Consider the following 5,611-nt stretch of genomic DNA (forward strand, 5'->3'; position numbering starts at 1 on the left):
CGTGTATCGATCCGCCGCTACAACACAGTATCTGGTGTTAACCAATAGAAGCTGCAACAGACGGCTTTCAAAATCGTTCAGTTTTATCTTCACCAATAATACCGCGAATATAAAATTGCATTGGAAGTCGTATTTTTCAGACATAATATTTCCATACAGAATTCACTGCGCCTCTCCACCCCACCCCTCAATTATTGCAGTGTCACATAATGCAGTAGGCCTATAGTCCGGAACTGATCAATGTCTAGTACGTTGAGCATTCAATGTGCATCTATCCAAGATTTACCGGCCTCGGTGGCGTCGTGGCAGGCCATCGGTCTACAGGCTGGTAGGTACTGGGTTCGGATCCCAGTCGAGGCATGGGATTTTTAATCGAGATACCGACTCCAAACCCTGAGTGAGTGCTCCGCAAGGCTCAATGGGTAGGTGTAAACCACTTGCACCGACCAGTGATCCATAACTGGTTCAACAAAGGCCATGGTTTGTGCTATCCTGCCTGTGGGAAGCGCAAATAAAAGATCCCTTGCTGCCTGTCGTAAAAAGAGTAGCCTATGTGGCGACAGCGGGTTTCCTCTAAAAAAAAACAGTGTCAGAATGACCATATGTTTGACGTCCAATAGCCGATGATAAGATAAAAAATCAATGTGCTCTAGCGGCGTCGTTAAATAAAACAAACTTTACTATCCAAGATTTATGTTTTGTCTTTCTTTTTTAGGATTGGAAATACCAGACAAAAAGAAAGAAAAAAAAAGAAAAAAAAGAGAAAAATGAGAAGGAAACAAAAAAGGGACAAATAACCAACCCTCAGTCAGATAGTTTACCTTTACACACATATTTTACATTTATATTGGGGGATCGGGACAACCACATGGAGGGCAACCACAGTGGGGGCATCCACATTGTTTATGAGTCGTGTTATGGGGAGACACGACAATATAAAAGGTGATGGGGGAAATGGTATGATTGGAGGGCATGCCCCCCTCCCTGGTTACGCTACTGCATGTAGATCTATACCATTAATTTGTTAATATTTTGTAATTTGTTTGTAATCTTGGACATCGATCCATCAGTGTTAGTTCTTATATTAATTTAACTACAGCCATACTAGTATCAGCGGAATGTAAAATACGTGCCCGGTGCAAACACGCAGACGTTAAGTAATCGATAGACCTATTTTATTGTCTGTGGAGCCGGTGAAACGACCTGGAGTTATTTAAGCAGTATAGAAAGAAAAGTAAAATTAAAGACAGGTATTAGTGGTCATAACATCCGCTTTAAAGGTACATCATCCTGAAAACGAATTTCATTTCATTTCAAATTATTTTCGCGCTTACATCCAATTAAGGTTCAAGTACGCTGTCCTGGACACACATCTCAGCTATCTGGGCTGTCTGTCCAGGACAGTGGGTTAGTTGTTAGTGGTTAGTGAGAGAGAAGAGGGTGTAGTGGTCTTACACCTACCCACCGAGTTGTGGGTGGCAGCCGGTACCGGACTGCGAACCTTGTACCTGCCAGCCTTATGTCCGATGGCTTAACCACAACACCACCAAGGCCGATCTGTTTTTACTTCATTTCAAATTATTTTCGTGCTTATATCCAATTAAGGTTCAAGCACACTGTCCTGGGCACACACCTCAGCTATCTGGGCTCTGTCTGTCCAGGGCAGTGGGTTAGTTGTTAGTGGTTAGTGGTTCGTGAGAGAGAAGAGGCTGTAGTGGTCTTACACCTACCCAATGAGTCGTTAAAACTTGCTCTGGGTGGGAACCGGTACCGGGCTGCGAATCCTGTGCCTGCCAGCTTTATGTCCGATGGCTTATCCATGACACCACCGAGGCCGGTTTAAAACGAAATCCAGGCCTGGTGCTTATTCAGCCTTTAGAGTCTAAACTCAAGACTCTAATATAGTTTAATATCATTACAACGCCATATACAAATTGTATGCGTGTGACCTCATTAGAGACTGAGTCTGGACTTAGGCCCGAATTTACGAAGCCTGTTTTTCTCTTACACGCGTGTAAACTTATTAAACGCGTGCGTTTAACGAAAAACGGTATTTTGATAACAAAATGCTAAACGCGCGTTTTTCATTCCTAAACGTGTGTTTAAACGACTGATCAAATAACAATGGGATTTGCTAAACACGGTAATGGGTTGTTTTTCGTGCGTTTAATCATTACTACAGAAATTTTTGTTGCACACAGTAATGGACGTCGTCGCTTTATTTCAAATTGCTCAGCAAGAGGCTGATGAAATGCAAGAAAGAAGACGGTTACGTATATTTAGGGACCGATTTAACCCACTTGAGGAATACTCAGATGAGGATTTTATCGGTAGATTTAGACTTAGTAAAGATACTTTTGTGCATCTAATGGAAACCATCCGTTTGGATGTAACCCACCCCACAAGGAGAAGCAGCGCGTTGACACCAGCATTGCAGTTGGCCATCACGGTTCGGTTCTATTCATGTGGTTCATTCCAGAAAGCAGTCGGCGATACACTTAGCATTTCTCAAATAAGCTTGCTGTCAGGCAATTCATCGTGTAACTGACGCCATTTGTAGTGTGAAACATAATTTTGTGCATTTCCCCTACAACCTTCAAGCAAGAACAGCTGTTATGCAGGGATTTTTTGACATAGCGCAAATGCCGGGAATTATTGGAGTTATCGATGGCACTCATGTTCCGATTATCAACCCTGGTGGAGATGATGCTGCACGATTTATTAACAGGAAAAGTTGGTATAGCCTAAACAGTCAGCTTGTCTGTGATTCCAACCTGCTTTTCACTAACGTTGTTAGTCGATGGTATGGATCAGCCCACGATTCCCGGATTTTTTAAAATTCCATGCTACGTCAACAATATAGAGATAGGACCATTAGGGGGATCCTGGTGGGCGATCCAGCATACACATGCACGTCATTTCTTCTTACGTCATTTCTTCTTACGCCAATCAGGAATGTCCATACTGAAGTGGAAAGACGTTATAACGTTGCCCAACGTAGGACAAGGTCGGTGATCGAAAGGGCATTTGGAATATGGAAACGACGCTTTCCGTGTGTTGCATTTGGCAATCGACTTCGATGTTCGGTGAGTACAATAAAATTACCTTTTAAAGTAACCATTAATTAATCTGTGCTTTAGGGGCGGGATCTAGCTCAGTCGGTTGAGATTCTTCGATCGAAGGATCGATCCCGCTCGGTGGACCCAATTCTCCGATTGATCTTTTTTCCGTTCCAACCTGTGCCCAAGACTGGTATACAAAAAATCGTGGTATATACTGTCCTGAATGTGGGAAAGTGCATATAAAAGATGCCTTGCTACTAACAGAAAACTGTAGCGGGTTTCCTCTGACTGCGTGAGAAAATAAACAAATGTTTGACGACCAATAGCCGATGATTAATAAATCAATGTGCTCTAGTAGCGTCGTTAAACAAAACAAACTAACTTTAATTTATGCTTTGAACAGACATAGCGTGCTTCATTTTTATAAATACAAAAAATAATTTACACATAAATGTTTACTGATTTAAATTAGTATACATGAAGGCCTTTGCCCCTTTTCTATGCTTTATACGAATACTTATATGTCAACATTATTGTTAACGACCCATAATCAATGGAAAGTTCATAATCAATGGAAAGGTTTTGGGGCGGAAGATCCCATTATACCATTATATTATCTAGACCGATAAATGATATACATAAAAATTGTTGTTTTTTTTTTTTTTTGGGGGGGGGAGGGGGGGGGGGGGGGGGGGGGGGGGGGGGGGGGGGGGGGGGGGTTTGGGGGATGGGGGGATTTAAATTTAATTTAAAATAGAACGAATTAATCAAAATGAAAATAAAAACACACGGTCATGTTTTTCGAATAAAAAATATATATAAAAGTATATTTCTTTAAATTGTTGTATTCCAAATGAGCGCTACTTTTTTTTAAAAATGGGGGTAGGGGTTTGCAATTTAGTATCTTATATGAAAAATAAAGTGACATTATATTGTTACACATTTTGGGTTAATGAAGGTTACTCACTTCATTTTTAAAAAATCAGAACTGGAGTGTTACCATTACATTAATTCCTTTGATATCAAATAAGAGCAATGTTACATTTGTAACTTTTCAGCTACAGCACAACATGACTATTGTGGTAGCTACAGTCTACCTCCATAACCTTGCCAGGGAGCGTAATGATCCGCTGCCTGGCGACGATGGTTCAGCTGATGAAGATGGACAACCTCAACATGTAGCCAATGAAGAGGTTGACGTGAGAGGAGATGTATTCAGGCAACGACACATAAGATAAAATTTCATCTAAGCTTCAGTTACTTGATAAATTTATTAACCAGAAAATTACATGTCATAAATCGATGCATAATTTTCTATATTTTTCGTCATAGTATTTCTGCTTTGCCTGATATGCTTGTTTTTTGCAGCCTCCTGCTGTAAGGTTATTAGCTTCATTTTTGCTTCATGTTCTGCTTGCAGGTAGGACATGGCTTCCTCCGCCCTCTTCATAACACCAGTTCGTCCCTCTGTACCAGCCCTGTTAGAGTTGTCCGAAGATCGTTTGGTGCCACGCAGAGAAAGTCTGTTAACAAGTATGTTAATGGGCAATACACTCTAAAATTAAGAGATGGAGCATTGTTATGTTAGCTTCCCATATGCACATTAAAGCATACCTTAACCCTCTGCTTGCAGTGTCTGATTGGGAACTGTGCGAACTGTGCCTAGGTATATGGCCATCAAAGGAATCGCTAGACTGGTTTATCGGCAATGGATCTTGATGAGAAGTGTGGGATTCACTGAAAGAAGATTTGTCGTCATAATATATTATAATTTCTGTATAATTAAGAGTTGGTGATGTATTTCCATTTTAACAACCAGTGCTATTTTACTAGTTTAGTATTGACAATGTTTAATGCATGTGTATAATGTTGTGAAATAATTACACCTCCATACATGTTATATATATATATATGATATTAATGACGATGATTTTGGAATATTTAAAATTAATACCTGTTAATAATAAATGAATATATTGCAATTGGTTGGCTGTTATTGAATGTTGACCAATTACATTTAGTAGTTACCTCGAGTTAGAACAGAATTGCGACTGATCGCTTGGTATAGTCGGCTCTATATCCTCGGTTTCCAGTTGAGTGGTCTGTCTCCCGGTTGGGGTTGGTGTCTCATTTGCAGCCGACAGTGGTTGAAGCTCGCTATCATCACCCCAAGTGTTGAAGAACACCGTCAGATCTTTTTTAATAATATTTAATATTATTAATGTTTCTTCGTCAACATCGCCACAAACTTGTTCTCCACCCCCTGCTTTTACTAGATCTACTTTCTTATCCCTGGCAATCTTTTTTGCTTTAATTTTCATTCGCCTCCACAACTCTTTATAGTCCTTTATACCGCACGACTTTTGATTAGGGAATGCCGCTGTCATTTCTGCCCTAACCTCAACCCATGCTGTGTTTTTTTCCTCATTATTGCTGCGTTGTTACTTTTGTCTTCAATTATATCAGAACGTTCTTTGATGGCTAGTATTATAGTCATTCTTTCATCCTCGGAAAAATTATCATTTTGTTTTTTGTCCATGGCAATTTTC

The 5,611-nt window shown here is 40.3% G+C and overlaps 1 long non-coding RNA gene across 1 annotated transcript; it reads right to left on the reverse strand.

The window, feature by feature from the left end:
• Positions 1–4,314: 4,314 nt before the first annotated feature.
• On the reverse strand, positions 4,315–5,382 carry LOC121370747. Its single transcript, XR_005957726.1, has 2 exons — positions 5,091–5,382; positions 4,315–4,799 (listed from the first exon to the last, which is right to left on the reverse strand). It is a non-coding gene; the product is annotated as an uncharacterized LOC121370747 (long non-coding RNA).
• Positions 5,383–5,611: the final 229 nt, after the last annotated feature.

The sequence above is a fragment of the Gigantopelta aegis genome, chromosome 4, assembly GCF_016097555.1.
Source record: "Gigantopelta aegis isolate Gae_Host chromosome 4, Gae_host_genome, whole genome shotgun sequence".
In the NCBI taxonomy this organism is placed as follows: domain Eukaryota; kingdom Metazoa; phylum Mollusca; class Gastropoda; order Neomphalida; family Peltospiridae; genus Gigantopelta; species Gigantopelta aegis.